The sequence below is a fragment of the Mustelus asterias genome, chromosome 26 (assembly GCF_964213995.1).
Source record: "Mustelus asterias chromosome 26, sMusAst1.hap1.1, whole genome shotgun sequence".
Classification (NCBI taxonomy): Eukaryota; Metazoa; Chordata; class Chondrichthyes; order Carcharhiniformes; family Triakidae; genus Mustelus; species Mustelus asterias.
In genome coordinates this window covers 35,569,510-35,590,712 of record NC_135826.1, presented here as the reverse complement: position 1 = coordinate 35,590,712, position 21,203 = coordinate 35,569,510, and positions in this window count along the sequence as shown.

Here is a 21,203-nt window from a genome sequence, read left to right as displayed (position 1 = left end):
AAACCCATGCAGACACAGGGAGAACGTGCAGACAGTTGCCCAAACCAGGAATTGAACCTGGGTCTCTGGCGCTGTGAGGCAGCAGTGCTAACCATTGTGCCACCATGCCTCCCACTATCTCTGTTATCTGTGTTATCTGCAATGTTGCCAAAGAAGAGGAAGGAGCCAGTCAAGCTAGAGCCACCCCTTTTTAACCCAACCTGTCTGACATATTAAACCATTATTGAATAAGTCATCTGCCAATCTATTCCTTAGCCTAGTTTCCATTATTTTATTCAAAGTTGATGTAATGAATGGGCCTGTACTTCCTGGGTCAGAATTAAATCTCGTCCACCACTATCTGGTGGAACCAGGTTGAGTCATGTGGATTGTGTCCATTTAGTTACGGAAACCAATTTTCAGACCTTTATTCACATACATGAGGCTTTCTCAGTGTCATAATGTCCCCAGCCACTCCTGTAAGTCGGCCTTGCATCCTTTACAATGCTATCACCTTGTGGCTTTCTTCACATTCTATCTAGAGAAGCAACAGTCTAATTGGGGATCATCATGGAAAACTCTTCCCCTGTATATCAGTTACTAGGAGCCATCAGTTGGCATGAACTCACCTCTCTCCAAAAGGTGGACTGGATAAACATTCTGGGATACAACTTTCACTGAAACTTTGTCAGCAGAAGATTGTGGAAACCTTATTGTAGAAACAGGATAAATGGTTGTGATTAGCACTTTTATGCTTTTTTCTGGGGGCTGTTGCCGAAGTTACTACAGTAACTAAGGAAATTCCCAAGAATTACCAAATCAATAGAGCTTTCAACCAATAATTGGTGTGTAGATATGATGACTGAAGAAATAGACTACATGGTTTAGCGTAATGAAACATATATTTCTGTGCACTCATTGATATTTTAAAATATAGACACAATTGGTCTTCTTTTTAGACAGGGGCCTTTAAATGGAAATACATTCACTGCCAACTCGCTGGACGCTAATTCCCCTCAGTTTCAGCAAGCACTAACCAAAGACATTTAGCTTTATTGCTAGTGACTGATTTCAAAACATTGACTATTCCCTGACTGAACTCAGCTAGTGTTCTGCCTGTTTATCTGCAAAAGTGAACACACTACCCACCAAGCTGTCCATCACAGAAGGCTCCATTCAATCAAAGTCCCTGCCCTCTTCTCAAAGGTCTCAGAAGTGGCTGCCAGTGAAAATCTCTACCCCAGGCAGGGGCCGATCTTTTTGATGTGTGAGCAGTGGGGGGAGGGTTGTCACCTGACTGACAGTGTGCCATGCTTGGCAAAGTGAACAAACTGAAACAGCAGAGTGTCCCAATCATAGGAAAAACCCGGCTGTAAGATGTTTGGGATTGTGAATAATAGCCTCCCAGACCGATTAACCAATTCAAATTTCAAATCATCAAATATGTGGCCATCCTTGTGGAGTCCTTTCTGAGATGATTGGTGACATTTGAGCTGATGGCTTTCTGCAGGTAAGATACCTTGACTGTTAACCTCTTCTATGCCACTTCCAACAGGACAACATATCAATCTAAAATGCATTAAAAATCTCCGTGTTGTTTTCATTTATAAATTCCTATTGTTCACATTTATAATGAAAACTTGCTATGCAATTTGTCAATCTCTACCCCAGTGTAGACCAGGGTGCTGTGAATACGGGGTAGCAAAGGGTGGAACTGTTGTATCCCAGGGTTCAAGATCCCATGGGGTCTTGGTGTATGTTTATGTTCAAATTGGGGTCTTGGTGTATGTCTGTGTACAATTTGAGATCTTTGTGTATGTCTTTAAGGACAAGATGGCACCAGAGCATGGCAACCTCTTGCAAGATGTCCCCGGCACCCTCTCATTCTATCTTTTACTCTCGTTCTGTACTCCAACTCTCATAAACTCTCTAACAATGCTCTCTTTCAATCTCTTACCGATTTGGTGATCCTCAGGCTTTCTCTACACCTTAGCTATGACTGTAACACTATGTTCTGTACCCTCTCCTTTCCTTCTCCCTATGTGCTCTATGAACAGTATGCTTTGTCTGTATGGCACGCAAGAAACAATTCTTTTCACTGTTTCCCAACACATGTGACAATAATAAATCAAATCAAATCATACAACTTGGCGTCAGTGTATTTGCCCATTACAATTTCAGATCTTTGTGTATGTCTTTGTACAATTTGGGATCTTTGTGTTTGTCTTTAAAGTAAAGTTTATTTATTAGTCACAAGTAGGCTTACATTAACACTGCAATGAAGTTACTGTGAAAATCCCCTAGTCGCCACACTCAGGCGCTTGTTCGAGTACACTGAGGGAGAATTTAGCGTGGCCAATGCACCCAACCAGCCCGTCTTTCAGACTGTGGGAAGGAACTGGAGAACCGGGGGAAACCCACGCAGACACGGGGAGAACGTGCAGACTCCGCACAGACAGTGACCCAAGCCAGGAATCGAACCCAGGTCCCTGGTGCTGAGAGGCAGCAGTGCTAACCATTGTGCCACCGTGCTGCCCCTGTGTACAATTTGAGATCTTTGTATATGTCCATGTACAATTGGGGATCTTTCTGTATGTTCATGTACAATTTATTGATGGCAGTAAAGGGTTTAGTAAACAAGAGATAGGGTTATAACAAAGTCTGGAATGACGTAAACAGTTAGCAGCCGGGTGGACAATGGAAGATGCAGTTTAATGTGGATAAATGTGATGCATTTTGAGAGGAAAGCAAGGAATGGCAGAATACATTTCATGGGAGATAGTGAAGAGTGTTATAATTTTCTTTGTTCTTTGGATAGTCAGAAGCTTTTTCCCAGGGTGGAAGAGTCAATTACTAGGGGACATAGGTTTAAGGTGCGAGAGGCAAGGTTTAAAGGAGATATACGAGGCAAGTTTTTACACAGAGGGTGGTGGGTGCCTGGAACTCACTGCTGGGGGAGGTAGTGGAAGCAGATACGATAGTGACTTTTAAGGGTCGTCTTAACAAGTACATGAATAGGATGGGAGTAGAGGGATACGGTCCCCGGAAGGGTGGGGGGTTTTAGTTCAGTCGGGCAGCATGGTCGGTGCAGGCTTGGAGGGCCAAAGGGCCTGTTCCTGTGCTGTAATTTTCTTTGTTCTTTGTTTTTTGTTCTTTGTAAATGAACAGAGAATCCTGGTATGCAAATAAGTAATCCCTCAGAAGTAGAAATGCAGGTAGATAAAGGCATTAAACTGCAATTTTTAGAGTTTTGTGTTTTATAAACAGAACAAAAGCAAAGAAGTAAATATAAATTTGACAAAACCAAGCTGCAGATGCAATGATGCGTGTAGTTTTGTGCAGCACATTATATAAGATGATTTGAAGGATAAGAGAAAGTTCAGTGTGTATTCCCAAAGAAGATGTCAGGGATGGGAATTTGGAAGCTTGGAATACCAGGGCTATTTCCAGTACAGCTGGGAACCAAAGTAAAGTTTTCAAAATTAAAACTTTTGTTAAAGTGAATACAAAAAGCTTATTTTCTCAGGTTGGGAAGTCGGTAGTGAAGGGTGATCAGGAAGAAAAGGTGAAAGAAAAATCTATTTCTTCAGAAAGTTTTGGAAACATGGAATGCCTTGCCATGGAGAATGGATGATGCAGAGGGTAACACTTCCTTTCAGGGAAAATTGGAATCTTTTTTGAAGCAGAAAACAATATGAGGCTATGGGGAGAGTGAAGGACAGTGGGATTAGTTTGGGATTCTCAAACAGAAAGCAAGCACAGACACAATTGGCCCCGTGGCCTCCTTCTGTGCTCTAAACCTCTCGTTTTATGAAGGTACTGCAGTGGTACGAATGTCAGGAGGGTGTAATAATGGGAAAGAAGTTTACATAGGCTGTTTCCATTCTGAAGTGGACATGAGATTTAACAGTAGACGTATAAAAATAGGGAAAGAACATATAATTTTAAAACTTAATTAGATTTGCCAACATCCTCAAAGCTCTTTTGACTTGAAGACTTGGGCACAGAAATCTGGGTTCCATTCCAGGCTTCGGTGATTGTCTGTGTGGAGACTGCACATTCTCCTGTGTCGGCGTCGAATTCCCCTGGATGCTCCACCAGAATGTGGCGACTAAAGAATATTCGCAGTAACTTCATTGCATTGTTAACCTGAGCCGACCTGAAAGACTTAAAAATAAACTTTAAACATGAACTTTTAAAAAAGTACAGGTTCGATGGGACAAGTGCTACTGGGCATGAATAAAGCAATGTGGCCAGAATGCACAACTGAGGCTGACGAGATTCTGCTGCAGACCCCATTCTAAATAACTTGGACGAGCTGCCAGACATCGGAACATAGAAATTGGGAGCAATTCAGCCATTCAATCAGATCATGACTGATCTCTCCCTGGTCTCAAATCCACCTCCCCACCAGGTTTCCATATCCCCTTAACCCTTTTTTAAAATCAGAAATGTATCAATCACCTCCTTGAAACCATTTAATGATATATGGGGCAGCGAGTTCCACAAATTCACCACCCTTTGCGAGAGGTAGTTTCCCCCTCATCTCAGTTTTAAACCTACCGCCTCTCAACCTATACCTGTGACCTCTTGTTCTAGATTGCCCGACAAGGGGAAACATTTGGTCTAAGTTTACTTTATCAATCCCTTTTAGTATTGTATATACCTCGATCAGATCTCAGTACCTGCTGCACCCGCAGGCATCTTGCCCATGTGTTATATTGACTTTCTGACCACCAGCCTCACCAACGTCAGGTTGAGCGTCTTTGGTGAGTCCTTGGGGCACGGGACGTTGGTCCCAGAAATTCAGCCTCATTTGTGACACTTTTATACCCATAAAATGGGCGCAGTGATATCCAATTTCCAACCCTTGAGCTTGACCTACCATTTTCACTGCAACAAGAAATCAGCCAGTAACAAGTTAGATGTGGACCTTGTCGCCTCCTTTTTGTGTCCACTTAGAAAAGGTCCCATGCATCCAATTCCAACGCCTCACTTGTGAGGATATTGCTTACTGTGTTTAGCGCATTGCCATAGCTGACATTTATCCTGAATCCCACATGGATTGCATTAAAATATCCTCCACCACGGCAGTGACTTCAAAAGCACTATAGCCATTGTATCAATGCAGAGTCTTTCCTGCATTCTTTGTATTTGTTGGCTCCTGGTGAACTCCTAATCCACATTTCAATTATGACAGTGCTCAGAACTCCCAAAGGAAAATTCACACGCATCTGTTTGTAATATGGCACAATCAGAGTCAGCAATCCCTGAGAATAATTTTTAAAAATTGGTGCGGAAAAAAAAATAACAGTTTAAAAGGTTCAGTAGCTATGTAGACACAAAATTGGCTGAGTAATAGGAAACAGGGAGTAATGGTCAGTGGATATTCTTTGGGCTGGAGGAAAATTTGTAGTGGAGTTCCCCAGGGGTCAGTTTCGGGACCCTTGCTTTTCATGATATAGATTAATAATCTAGATCTTTGTGTGCAGGGGACAATTTCAAAGCTTGCAGATGAGACAAAACTTGGATGTGTTATAAACTGTGAAGAGGATACTGCGGAACTTCTAAAAGACATAAGCAAGTTGGTGAAGTGGGCGCAAAGGTGGCAGATGAAGTTCAATGCAGAGAAGTGTAAGATGATGCCTTTTGTTAGCAAGAGCATAGAGAGACGATATAAAATACGAGGTACAATTCCTAAGCAGGTACAGGAGCAGAGGGACCTGGATGTATACGTGCATTAATCATTGAAAGTAGTAAGGCAGAAGGAGAGAGCAGTTATTAAAGCATACAGTATCCCAGGCTTTATTAATAGGCACACGCAATACAAAAGCAAGAGAGTTCTGCTGAAGTGATACGAGACACTAGTTAAACCTTAGCTGGAGTATTGTGTACGAAAAGTCACAGGGATTTGTAATAGGACACATTTCCTGGGACTCCTGCTGTATTCAATATTTGTGGTTGTGGTTTGTGCTGATTTAAATAAGGCATGGGATTATAATGTTTACATATTGTGCAAACCACACATGCCAGTAGTTTGAACTCCATTTGCCCAAACATTGCCCATGAGATAACTGCACCCCTCCGTCAGACACATGGCACAATGATCCACCCTGTACCTGCCCCACATAAAGTCGCACATTACGTAATCCAATTCTAGAAAAAGCCTCTGGGTGGGAATGGGTTGAGAGAGATGGTGGGAAGGTGGGTGAGTGAGATTGAGGAATATTGTGAGGTGGCTCGGTGGAGTTGATGGATTACGATGAGAAGGTGGGCAGATGGACTTGGGGGATGTGGTGAGAGTGTAGGTAGGTGGATTTGAGGAATAGGATAAGAAGGCGGGAAGCTGAAGGTGGAGTTGAGGGATATTGAGATAGTAGTTAGGTGGGATAGGGATGATTGCATCTTTTGTTCTTCCCAACAATTCCTGCCACCTTGCATGTTTCCTTAAATCTATTGGGATTCAACCAAGCAGACACTCACATTTTCTGTAGCAAGATGCTATTCTCCTCAATGGGTTTCAGTTTTAGATACTTGGGAGGTTATATGTCCCCAAATAAATCTCAACATTTAGAAAGCATTTTGAACATTTTTAATCGGTCACCTTACTTTCTCAGTCTCATTAATAATCCCTGTCTAGTGTTTGTAGAGGAGATTTAAAAACTAATTTGCATAGGTTAAATTAAGGTAGATTTTGGTGAATTTCCTCCTTTGTTTCCCTAAATTTAAAGGTGATTTAGGTTAATTTTCTATTTCACATCTCGTGGTATGAAAAGGCCACTGAAAGCCACTTTCAGTACTTTCCCTCTTGCTTACTGTTCCTACTGTGACTATAATCCTTACCTTCGGAATATTAAAACCTTCAGATTACCTTTTTGCACTGTTGGGGAATCGACTTTGAAAAGAATTCCGAGAATGGTTTTGAAAAAGCTGCAACAATGTGACTTGTTTTTTAAAAGGAGATTGAAATCCAGAGTTGTTATTGAATAGGGTCTTGATGACCCTATGCATGAGGTTTAGACAGTGAGCTTCCTACTCCATTGACCTGCTCTCAGTGATGTGTGGCTAGCTTTTTTTAATTCCAGACTTATGAATTGAATTTAAATTCCACTAATTGCCATGGTGGGATTTGAGTCCATGTCCCCAGTGTGTTAGCCTGGTCCTCAGCATAACTAGTCCAGTGACACTACCACTATGCCGAAGACTTCCCCCTTCAAATGCACTGTATATGAATCACAGAAAGTTAACATGCAAGTGCAGAAAGCTCAAAGAAGGGCAAATGGCAAAAGGTGTTTGTATTCTTGGTAAGCAAGGGGTGATAGGTTATCAGGGTAGGTCCAATGTAGATTTGAGTTACTATCAGATCAGCCATGATCTTACAGAATTGCGGAGAAGATTCGAGAGGTTGAATGGCCTACTCCTGCTCCTTGTTCATCTGTTTAATGTTCATTTTTGTTACAAAATTGTTGGAGTATAAGACCATAAGAGTAATCTTATTATAATTATTAAGAGCATTAAATGACCTCGCGTGGAGTATTGCATGCTGTTTGGATCTCCTTATCTGAAGTACATGATTGCCTTGGAGGGAATGTAACTAAAATTCATTAGACTAGGATGAGGGATTGTCACATGAGGAGAGATTGAATAGATTAGATAAGATTTCTTGGAGTTTAGGAGAATGAAATGCAATCTAATTGAAACATATAAAATTCTGGAAGTGCTTCACAGGCTAAATGCTGAGAAACTGCAACAAGAGGTTATAGTCTCAGAAGCAGTTGGCCATTTATTTATTAGTGTCACAAGTAGGTTTACATTAACCCTGCAATGAAGTTGCTGTGAAAATCCCCAAGTCGCCACACTCCGGTGCCTGTTCGGGTACACTGAGGGAGAATTTAGCATGGCCAATCCACCTAACCAGCATGTCTTTTGGAGTGTGGGAGGAAACCGGAGGAAATCCAGATAGACACTGGAAGAATGTGCAGACTCCGCACAGACAGTGACTCAAGGCTGGAATCGAACCAGGTCCCTGGCACTGTGAGGCAGCAATGCTAACTACTGTGCCACCGTGCCGCCGAAATCTGACGTGTGGGAAAATGTTTTCACTCGAAGAGTAGTGGAATGTTGTACCTCAGAGAACTGTGACTGCTTAGTTGTTGAGTATATATTGAGTATATTGGTGGCACAGTGGTTAGCACTGCTGCCTCACAGTGCTAGGGATCCGGGTTCAATTCCAGCCTCGGGTCATTAGCTATGTGGAGTTTGCACATTCTCCCCGTGTCTGCATGGGTTTCCTCCGGGCGCTCTGGTTTCCTCCCACAGTCCAAAGATGTGCGGGTTAGGTTGATTGGCCATGCTAAATTGATCCTAACCTCAGAGGGATTAGCAGGACAAACATGTGGGGTAATGGGAATAGGGCCTGGGTGGGATTGTGGTCAGTGCAGACTCAATGGGCCAAATGGCCTCCTTCTGTACTGTAGGGATTCTTTGATTTTTTTTTATTCATTGGATGTGGGCATCACTAGTTATGCCAGCATTTATTGCCCATCCCTAATTTTCCCTGAAAAGGGGGGGGTGAGCTGGGTATCTGTTGGGTGTATTCAAGACAGCAGTCGAAAGATTTTTGGATACAATGGGAATTAAGGAGAGAATGTGGGAAGGAAGAGTTGAAGTGGCAGATCAGCCATGATCTTGTTGAGTGATGCAGCAGGGTCAAAGTGTCAAATGACCTGCTCCAACTCTTATTTCATATGTTATGGAACTTCATTGTAATAACTTTGTGACCTTTGCAGAGGGCAGTATGGCTTAAATATTTCATTCCTCTTGGGGCATTCTCCACTACCACACCTTTAGCCTTTGATCTGACTTCTCTGGACTGATCTAACAGATCAGTACAATAAGTGACAGCCCTCTGGTCCTTGGATGGCCAGCAATCTCTTTCTCTCTGGGTGTCTGGTGTCAATTCTGTTTTGTAGCAGGACTTGTGCATTTTCTCCTTTAACTGAATCCACCATGATTTGAGTATTGGACCCCTATCCTCCATTTGTCTCTTAGCAACCCAAAAGAAAATACTGGTATATTTATAAACCACATTCACAATCCAGTATTTTTTAATCACTGCAATATCCTTCCTGTCTGTTGCTGGCAGAGAAACACAGTCATTATTAACAGTGCCACTTCAAGTGATTCTAGCATTCAATCTCCTGTTCTTTGGGCTCCTGTACAGTGTTTATGATAACAAGGCATTAATAGGAATCACCATGAAAGTGTCTCTCAATACTTGATGGAATCAAACCTATTTTGTGGTTTTGTGGTTAAAGTAAATGTTAGCTCCCCAGAATACAGAATGAGTCAGAAGGATTTTGAATGATGCTGGTTTTCACAACACCTGGTTTTAGAGACTGGCCTTAGAGTAGTTTCTGGTGTGGGAAGGTATGTGGCTCACAACATAAGGGGTTCACTAAGTGGCATGCACCAGATTGAGGCAGTTCACAAGGCCACATCCGATTGCTGTATGGTAGACATCAGATTGCAGTATCTTTTTCTGCATTTGTAAATGCATTTCCTTTCGTTAGGACACGTGCTGTATTCCTGCAATTCCTGCAACAAATATCCACTGAAGCCGAACGCTTCATTGTGCATGTATTGGGGCCAGAGTTGTTACTCCCTTCATTGAAACAATCACTACCTACACCCCTTTAGGATCAATAGTAGCCTCTGTGCGCACTTCCCCCGTATATGCTATCCGTGTGCAGGGAGTTTATTCAATGCATCAATACTTACAGTTGATCTCAGAATCCATACAGTGGATCATAGAAGTCATAGATTCATTACAGTCCAGAAGGAGGCCATTCAGCCCATCGAGCTGCACCAACAACAATACCGCCCACGTCCTATATTCGTCACCCCATGTATTTACCCTGCTAATCCCCCGACATTAAAGGGCAATTTATCATGGCCAATCCACCTAACACACATCTTTGGACTGTGAGAGGAAACTGGAGCACCCAGAGGAAACCCACGCAGACACGGAGAGAATGTGCAAACTCCACACAGTCACCCAAGGCCGGAACCGAACCCAGGTCTCTGGCGCTGTGAGGCACTTGTGCTAACTACCGTGTCTCCCATGGGTCCTTGGGAATGGAGTCATTATTTCCAGGGGATCACCAAGAATGGAACATTACATATAGATTTTCCCATGATTGTATCAATGCTTGCAGAGTTCCTTAGGGATGTGTTATTACCAGTAAAGGTCTCTGCTACAGTGCACCTTGATAGCTACTGAACTCCAATACAAGCCTCTTGGGCATTCCCAACTCCCATTACACCTCTGTTGGGGTGGCCTTGCCTTCAGCTGCCTGTTGTCAGTTCTCCAATATCATTCCCAAACCTCTCATTCTCTCCACCTTCTCACCCCCTTTAAGTGTTTCCTAAACCTGCCTCTTTGACAAGACTTTGATGACCTGTCGCGCTATGGAGCTCAGTATCAACCTTCGTTTGAGAATGTTCCTGTGATATTGCCTCGGGATGTTGTGCTGTGTTGAAGATGCTTTGTAAGTACAAGCTGCTGTTGTTATTAGCTCCAATTTTGTAAATTTGGCTAGACAGGCACTGTGCTTGAAGCTTGGATGGTCTGCCAAATGAAGAAGCTTTCTCCAGCACATTTTGCAAAGCAAGTCCCTCTATTTGAACAAACTCCCTGGGTATAGATGATGTAGGATGCTGCAGATACATTAGAGAAAGCTCAGTTTTGTAGTCTAGATTGAAAATAGTTAAAGGAAACTTCATAGAATTAGGCAAAATCTTAAATGACATTGATAGATAAGGAAAACCTAAATTAATACTTCAAAGGAAACCAAGAATGTCAAACAAAAGAACATAGATGTGAATTATCCGGTCCCCAATCCACTTCCTAGCTCCCCAGCCACAGCCACTTCCAAACTCACCACCACTACCATTTGGGGCAGCACAGAGGTTAGCACTACTGCCTCACAGCGCCAGGGGCCCGGGTTCGATTCCCGGCTTGGATCACTGACTGTGCGGAGTCTGCACGTTCTCCCCATGTCTGCGTGGGTTTCCTCCGGGTGCTCCAGTTTCCTCCCACAGTCCAAAATTCGTGTGGGTTAGGTGAATTGGCCATCTTAGTGTCAGGGGGACTAGCTACGGTAAATGCATGGGGTTATGGGGATAGGGCCTGGGTGGGATTGTGGTCGGTGCAGACTCAATGGGCCGAATGGCCTCCTTCTGCACTGTAGGGATTCAATGATAGAAGGGCAAGGGCAGCAGATTCTTGGCAACACCACCCCCTTGGTAGTTGCCCACCAAGCCACTCACCATCCTGACTTGGAAACTTATTGCCATTCCTTCACTGTCATTGGGACAAAATCCAGGAATTCCTTTCCTAACAGCACTGTGGGTGTAACTACACCACGTGGACCGCAGCGGTTCAAGAAGGCAGCTCACCACCGCATTCTCAATGTCAGTTAGGAATGAGCAATAAATACTGGCCGAGCCAGCGAAGCCCACATCCCTTGAATGAATAACAAAAAATAATTGACTGATAAGAGAGATCCCGGCTTTTCTCTTCCCAAATCAGCACTCGAAGAAGCAACCTACTCCCCGAATCCTGTATCGGGCAATGCCCAGTCAGTCCCTCTGCCCAACCCAAGGCTCTCCGTGAGCCAGTGTTCACTCCTTGGTGCAGTTGAGATGCACCAAACTTTAAGACCATCACTTTCTGCATCTGCAAGTGCCATGTAATGTGGCAGAACCCAAGGAAACGTGGACATGTTACCACATTCAGTGAAAATCCAACATTAATTGGCAAAATGTGTAGTATAGAACAGGGCCCCCCCTGTGATGCTACACTAGTAAACTGGTGACATTATCCGATTTTGGCTTTGCTAGTCTGTTTCACATATTCAGTACACAGCATATTAATAATCCGTAATGGATCATTGCAATTTTATAAAAATTCTCACACATTTGCACAAGCTTACTGGATGATGATGTTACATATGCAATTGTACTGAGTCTTATGATTATGTAATACTGCAGCTGTAGCCTTCATGTGTAACCATCAATATATCAGACTAACTGAACCATTTTAAATGTTTTATCTTTTTTTTATTCATTCGTGGGACATGGATGTCGCTGGCTGGCCAGCATTTATTGCCCATCCCTAGTTGCCTTTGAACTGAGTGGTTTGCTTGGTCATTTAAGAGGGCAGTCGGAGTCAGACACATTACTGTGGCTCTGGAGTCACACGTAGACCAGACTAGGTAAGGATTTCCTTCCCTAAAGGACATTAGTGAACCAGATGGGTTTTTAACAACAATCAACAATGATATTATGGTCATCAGTAGATTCTTAATTCCAGGTATTTTTATTTATTGAATTCAAATTCCACCATCTGCCGTGGCGGGATTTGAACCCGGGTCCACAAAACATTAGCTGAGTTGCTGGATTAATAGTCTAGCGATAATACCACTAAGCCATCACCTCCCCTACATGGCAACCTTAGTCGATGCGCATTGGTAAGCAGAAGATGCCAATTAGGGGAACAATTTATAACCACATTCCGGCTCCCCACCACTTCCCCAGTCCGAACCTACTGCACAGAAAGGGTTATTTCATACTGTTATGCTGAGAATGCCCAAAGTAACCGTGGAGAAACCGTGTACCCTGTACAACATAGGATCAGTGAGCATCAACAGGCTCGTACCTGACACCAGTCAAAGCTTCTGATTACTATACAACTTTATAGTCAGCAACATTTCAAATTTGTAAGACTGCACACAAATATTTGATTTGATGTCCTTGAGGTCTATTCCCCCCCGTGCTGGGTCTGTGCTGCGTGTGGCATCAGAGGATACCAAAAACACCATTGTATGAAAGCAAATTACCGCGGATGAAAAAAAACCACAAAATGCTGGAAAATCTCAGCAGGTCTGACAGCATCTGTGGAGAGAGAATACAGCCAACATTTTGAGTCTGAATGACCTTACATCAGTGCATCATTGTGCCCAGAAGGAGTATTTATGGCATGAGAATGTTGACAGGTGCACACACGTGTGACAAGAAAAGTGAACTCTGCCAGCAATGAGACATCACCTTACACAAGGAGCTTGTTTTATAGAAGCTACAGTGCCGAAGGAGGCCATTTGGCCCATCAAGTCTGCACCAACTACAATTCCACCCAGGCCCTATTCCCGTAACACCTCATATTTACTCTGCTAATCCCCCTGCCACTAGGGTTAATTTAGCATGGCCAAACAACCTAACCCGCCCATCTTTGGACTGTGGCAAGAAACTGGAGCAAACCCACGCAGACACGGGGAGAAAGTGCAAACTCAACATAGACAGTGACCCGCGGCCAGAATCGAACACAGGTCCCTGGTGCTGTGAGGCAGCAGTGCTAACCACTGTGCCACCATGCTGCCCTGTTTGTGAACCTTGAGTCGAGATGTATTTGAAAGAAACTTGTGCAGGCAGTGGTTTACCGTGCATTATGTCAACACCATCATTGTTCCTTAAAAACATCAAAGACACTGAATATGTAAATGGGGTTTTAATTAATGTCATCAAGCTTAGAGCGCAATTGTTTAATACAAAATACAAACAATTTAAGACAGAAAATCCATGCCACGCACAAATCAGTCTCTGTTCAACCACCTTGTTACTTTTCTACCTTCGAGTTTCCTCGGTTTCACACCTTCCTTTTGCAAGAGCGTAGCGTGGAGATCCGTTTGCAGCTGATAATATGCGGCTGTTCACTGGGCGATACACATCAGGGAGTAACTAACTACTCTTTACATTTTCCTCCCTTCCCCTAGGGGGTATGTCTGGATTCTATTTGGTAGCTGAGACTTGCTGAAGACTGTCGGCCTGGAGCCAACAAGTGGTTCACCTATCCATCCTGCCTGAAGTTATTCCCGACTTATGAGAAATGTCCCATAGTTCAACCCTGTGCTGTCATTTCTCTTTGAGCCGACTCTTTACTAAGCACCAAATCACTGACAGGATATATATTTTATAGTGAATGGTTTCCTCATCCGCTAGTGAGACTGCTGCCAAAGGAAGATCTTCATTTTACACAGCACCTTCCCATCAGGATATCCCCAAGACATTTTATAAACAGTGAGTTACTTTTGATTACTTTTTGGTGTCATTGTTTTTATGTTAGCGAACAAACCAATTGATATACAGGGGAGGCAGTGGCGTAATGGTATGGACTAGTAATCCATAGACTCAGCTAATTGCTCTGGCAACCCGGGTTCGAATCCCACCATGGCAAATGGTGAAATTCTGAATTACAAAAAGGTTGCCCGGGTCTCCACTTCATGCCACCATCCAGTTAATCACTGCAGTTTTTACTGAGAGAACATGGCTGGCACGGTGGCACAGTGGGTTAGCACTGCTGCCTCACAGCACCAGGGATCCGGGTTCAATTCGCAGCTTGGGTCAGTGTCTGTGTGGAGTTTGCACGTTCTCCCCGTGTCTGCATGGGTTTCCTCCGGGTGCTCCAGTTTCCTCCCACAGTCCAAAGATGCGCGGGTTAGGTTGACTGGCCGTGCTAAATTGACCCTAATGTCAGGAGATTCGCAGGGTGGAGTTACGGGGATAGGGCCTGGGTGGGATTGTGGTCGGTGCAGACTCGATGGGCTGAATGGCCTCCTTCTGCACTATAGGGATTCAATGATTCTATGAACATGCAGTGTAGTAACAGATCACAACTGATCATTACACTCACCAGATGTGCCAATATGTAGCTGCAGCTTTGCTGGCAAAAGATGTAGGTTGAGGGGTGACCTGATAGAGGTTTACAAGATTATGAGGGGCATGGACAGAGTGGATAGTCAGATGCTCTTTCCTAGGGTAGAAAAGTCAAGTACTAGGGGACATGGGTTTAAGGTGCTTGGGGAAAAGTTTAGAGGAGATGTGTGAGGCAAGTTTTTTTACAGAGGGTGGTGAATATCTGGAACGCGCTGCCCGGGGGGGGGGGGGGGGGGGTGGTGGGAGCAGGTACGATAGCAGCATTTAAGGGGCAACTAGACTAATACATGGATAGGATGGGAATGGAAGGATATGGACTCCGTAAGTGCGTACGGTTTTAGTTTAGGTAGGCATCATGATCGGCACAGGCTTGGTGGGCCGAAGGGCCTGTTCCTGTGCTGTACTGTTCTTTGTTCTTTACAACAAGCATGTCCGTGGGACACTCCAATGATCCAAACCATTGGTTCCCAACCAATGTGCAGTGCTGTGAAGACCCTCTAAGTGTGCCGCAAAAAAAAATTCAAAATCTATGTAAACTAAATCTAACCTCTGTCTTCTGCTCTATGGACGACATCTCCAAGGCCCGATGAATCTTGGGCCTCCCCCACGCATGCTCCAGCTGCAAAAGAGCTGCACACGCGTGGTTTAGATTTGTCATGCTAGTCAGGCCCATGCCCATGGCCAATGGGGCTTGGAGCTGAAGACAAAGACCCCATGTGCCCGCACAAAAAACTCAAAAAGAGTACAAAAACTCAGGACAGGGAGAGGCTAATAAAAAACAGGCAAGAGGACAGGGAGAGGTTAAAGATGGAGTTCCCAGTAAAGGAAGAAGACAAAATAGGAGGAATGCCTCAGAATTTTACAGCATAGAGGCGTCCATGATATATAAGAGGTTGGGAACCACTGATGTCAGAAGACAAATTTTCAGGGCGATTGCAATATAGGAGCCTGCAGATATGGATGGTAACATTTTATTTTTATTCATTTGTGGGATATGGGTGTCGCTAGTTGGCCAGCATTTATTGCCCATCCCTAGTTGCCCGAGGGCAGTTGAGAGTCAACCACATTGCTGTGGCTCTGGAGTCACATGTAGGCCAGACCAGGTAAGGTTAGCAGATTTCCTTCCCTAAAGGACATTAGTGAACCAGATGACAATCGATAATGGTTTCAAGGTCATCAGTAGATTCTTAATTCCAGATATTTTTTTTATTGAACTCAAATTCCCACCATCGGCCGTGGTGGGATTTGAACCTGGGTCCTAGAACATCAGCTGAGTTTCTGGATTAATAGTCCAGCAATAATACCACTAGGCCATCGCCTCCCTCAGAGGGCAAGGATGGTCAATCCTGGCACATTAGCTGTTGCTAGGCCCCTGACAGGTACTGCCTTGAAAACTATGATGTACATAGTGATGGTGTGCTTTGAAAAAAATTAGCCAAACATTGATCCCTTAGCTGTCACCTCCTTTGAGAATAAAAGCGGCACAGAGATTAGCACTGCTGCCTCACAGTCAGGCTCCCGGGTCAATTCCTGACATCCCTCTGTAGAAATCTTCTAAATTCCTGGGAGTCAGAAAATTAGATTAATATGGACAGCAGCTCTTCTGCGCACAAATATTAGTTCACATTCCCAAGTAAAGACTGGTGTCACAGAGGAATGGCCCGTATTAATCAACGGGTAGAATTTATTATCAGCAAACACTGATCTATTTTTTTTTGGTGTCTCCCATCATGTTTCCTCACAGTGAACAGCCCGTTTACAATCTACGAAGATAAAAGATATGTAAGCAGAGACTCAGCACATAGGTCATACCGTAACCGAGAGGAGATTAGCTAATCGTCACACATACAACTAGCAACCAGCACAAGTCTTCTCGACGGCATGTTCATGCCTTTAAAAAACAAATATATGAAAATATTTTTAATAGAAAAACCTTCAAAAACACGGCACAGAAGTGGTGTCGCTGAGTAACTCATGCTGAGGGATATCACACTCGACGTACGGAGTTTACGAATAACTGCGGGCAATGTATAAAAATAAAACAAGCTGTAACTCGCAGTCTATGCAAAAATTAAAGGTTATAAAATACACTGAGGTTTAAAAAGTCTTGGGAGAACCGCTTTGTGATTGCTGGGTGCAGTTACGTCGTAAATACGCTCAAAAATAACTTGTTCACAACCCCGCCACAGGGTAGTGAGAGGGCAGCTCTGGCTGGATCGGTCTGTTATCCCAAACAGTCGACACAGCATTCCCACGCGGAATGAACAACCAAGCACAGGCTATTTCCTGAGTGAGGAAGGCATTGGGCCATGTACAACTGGTCCCCCACGCAAACAGAACGTTGCAGTTGTTCTGCTACTGTTTACAGTATTCTAAACTAACGGAAAAGAAAAGTTTGGTGTCCCCCTCTTCCCGAAATTATTTGTTCCAAAGCCCCCTGGTTTTATAATGGAGATGATGTGGGATTCAGAGTAGGCTGTCATTTCAATTATGTTGGCGGGAAGCTGGTGATATCAATTTCATTGATGGTGCATGAGGAGTCAGAGGGGATGCAGATCCGGGGACGAGTGACACCAAGGGCCAACATGGTTTCCTCCGGGTGCTCCGGTTTCCTTCCACAGTCCAAAGCTGTGCGGGTTAGGTGGATTGACCATGCTAAATTGACCCTACTGTCAGGGGGACTAGCTAGGGTAAATATGTGGGGTTACGGGGATAGGGCCTGGGTGGGATTGTGGTTGGTGCAGACTTGATGGGCCGAATGGCCTCCTTCTGTACTGTAGGGATTGTATGTCTGATTGATCGTAGCAAAATCCTGAAGAAAGAATATCTTACAGCATCTAATTAATTTCTGACCCTATGGTATGTACGGAACAACAAAATACTCAGTCTTCAGCTCCACTGAGGTTGTTCAGATGAGAGTTGCAGCACCTGGAACAATATCTTTGGTGCAATGAGTTAACAAGTGGATCTCTCCACTCAGCCTGGGTCTGAATCTAACCTGGACCAATGGGACGAAAGCCCAGTCTTATAAAGATCTTTCACAACATGAGATTAGACAGAAACGATGTTCTAAAATCTAATGGGAACATTCAGAAATACCCAAAGTTTTAACAGTTTTAGTCAGAAGGGCAAGAATGAGGATTTCAGGCTGGAGCAGCAACACACATCCTCCAGACTCCAGGACTAAGGCCAGACACCAGACTACAGGACTAAGGCCAGACTCCAGAACCAAGGCCAGACTCCAGACTACATGACCAAGGCCAGACTCCAGACTACAGGACCAAGGCCAGACTCCAGATTACAGGACCAAGGCCAGACTCCAGAGCTAAGGCCTGACTCCAGACTACAGGACCAAGACCAGACTCCGGACTATAGGACTAAGGCCAGACTACAGAGCTAAGGCCTGACTCCAGACTACAGGACCAAGGCCTGACTCCAGACTACAGGACTAAGGCCTGACTCCAGACTACAGGACCAAGGCCAGACTCCAGAGCTAAGGCCAGACTTCAGAGCTAAGGCCAGACTCCAGGGCTAAGGCCAGTGGGAACATCGAACGGGTCATCAGGTTGAAATTTTCAGTTGTGACACTTTAATCTGAGACATCAACCCATGCCATGAAGATGGTAAAAAGGGGCCAGCAGCAACAGTGATGAGTCGGTGTCTCTGTGTTGGAGTTATATGGAATTGGATGCTGCAGTTTGGTGTTATTGTCCTGTGCCACCTTCATATTCACAACTGTTTCCTTCCAATGTATAATAATTCCTAACAAAATCACTGGAACCTTAAATGGCGCAAACCTCCTGATCATCTGATTTTGTTCCCAGGTGCTCTCTGTTAAAGGCAAATGACATTAAACTGAGCCCTCTCTCCCCAGGAAGGTTAAATACTTCCTTTAAAATGAGATTACTGCTGGTGTCCGGAATCGCGGCGTTTATCAGAGGGGATGAAGGAAAGGAACTGAAGATCCCACGTTGCGTTCGGGTTGGGAGTAGTGGCTTTTGCTGGCTGCCATGTTACCTTAGCTCTGTGTTATTCCGGTGGTGAGGGAGGATGTGGGATCAGGAATATTAGATTTTACACAATGCAAGAATCCTTTTACAAAGGCAACACCACCCTCTGCTGTTCAACTGACAGAATGCCAAGCAAATTACTTCTTATCAAATCCTTAATGTGCCCCAAGGTAGGTGAGAGAGACGCCGTTTCTGCTCCCCTTTGCTTTGCAAATATAACTAAATGGTTTCTGTCAGTATATTTATATTAATCCAATCATTTGGTTGAATTATTTCTTTTGCCAATTTTCTTCAATCTCTGCGTTAGGCACTGGATCCTTGACAGATTATTTCCACAGATCACCCTCTGCAACCTCTCTCTCGTGTCCAGATTAGTATCATGAGGTTATTTACTATTTGAGATGTCAGAACAGCGACACTCTAACCCTGTTTAACACAATGTCAACACAACAGCCTCTCAGTCCTCGATGATTTTCCCTTTTCTAACTTGGGGTACTGAGGCCAACTATAACTTGCCATTGCCTGCCACCCGGCTGAAATCTATTCATTCAGCATGTACAGGGGGTCTCAGCGGGACTTTTGTGTTGTGTCCTCTAGCACTGAATAAAGTTGCCCATTCGGTGAGCCAGCATTTCTTACTGGTACCCAAAATTCAGCTTCTTCCCTGCTGCCATCAGACTTTTGAATGGACCTACCATATATTGATCTTTCTCTACGCCCTATCTGTAACACTATATTCTGCACCCTCTCCTTCCCTTCTCTCCTATGTACTCTATGAAAGCAAGAAACAGAAATTTTCATTGTATCCCAATACATGTGACAATAATAAATCAAATCAAAAAAATTCAGGCCTCCAACACTCCCCATTATTAGCTACACAGCTAATTTCTTAATCACCAGCAAACATCTTAATCATTCCACCAGGGTTTAAGTCTAAATCATTGACATATATCTCAAAAAGGCAGCAGAGCATTGAGCTCTGCGAAACCCCACTGGAAACTGCCTTCCTGTCACAAAAACACTCATCAACCGTTACCCTTCGCTTCCTGCCACTGAACCACATTTGGGGCCACTTTCCCTCGCCTCCCTTGAGCTTTTCCTTTTCTGACCATTCTGTCACGTAGGACATATCAGAGAATCGCTACAGCACAGGAGGCCATTCAGCCCATTGTGTTTCCGCCCGCTCTCGAGATGAGCGAAACGCCCCCCCACCTTCTCCCCATAACCCTGCACGTTCTTCCTTTTCCAATTCCCTCTTGCATGCCTCAATTGAATCTGCCTCCACCACAATCTCTGACAGCGCATCTCAGACTGGCTGCTTGAAAAACATTCCTCCTCATGTCCCCATTGCTTTGCTTGCCAATTACTTTAAATCTATGTCCTCTCATTCTTGACCCTCCCAACAGTTTCTCCCAATCTATTCTGTCCAGATCCCTCATGATTGTTAATAGCTCCATCAAACCTTTTCCCAACCCTCTCTCCTCCAAGGAGAATAGTTCCAGCTTCTCCAATCTATAACTAAAGTTTCACATCTCCTTCCCCACTCTCATAAACCTTTTCCACATTCTCTCCGATAGTAATCACTATTTCCCCTCCTAGCCACTCAACATCCTGACTTGGAAATATGGCGCCATTCCTTCAGTGTCGCTGGGTCAAAATCCCAGAGCCCCCTCCCTAACAGCACTGTGGGTGTACCTATACCACAAGGACTGCAGCGGTTCAAGAAGGCAACTCACCATCACCTTTTCAAGGGCAATTAGGGATGGGCAATAAATGCTGGTCTAGCCAGCAACACATCCCATAAGTGAATTTAAAAAGATTTGACACGGACAATTCATTCACCAGCAGGTACACATGGAGACCATACTATTGGTCCCAATGAGTAATCCCATGGAACACCGGGCAAGTGACTAAAATTTAGTAACGTCTTCATGGAACGAGAGTATACTGTTTACCAGATACAAAACAGTGGTTAAAATCCACACCCTAGCTATGGCGGTGACATTATATTCTGCACTTTCTCCTTTCCTTCTCTCCTATGTACTCTATGAATGGTATGCTTTGTCTGTCTAGCGTGTAAGAAACAATATTTTTCACTGTATGCCAATACATGTGACAATAATAAATCAAATCAAATCACAACTTTGGTCCCATTGCTTGAGGAGGGATGTATTTGCATTAGAGGCAGTTCAGAGGAGGTTCACTAAAATGATTCCAGAGGGGCAGGATTTTCCAACTTCACTCGGGCCATATCGTAAAATCCCGCCCGAGGCCAACGGAGATTTCCGTTCTAAGACCCTCGGCCGCTCCAATTCCATGGCGGGCGAGGGTGTAGAGTTCCAGCCGAGGGGTTTGTCTTATGAAAAGAGATTGAGCAGTTTAGGCCGATACTTCCTGGAGTTTAGAAGAATGAGGGGAGATCTAACTGAGGTATGCAAGATG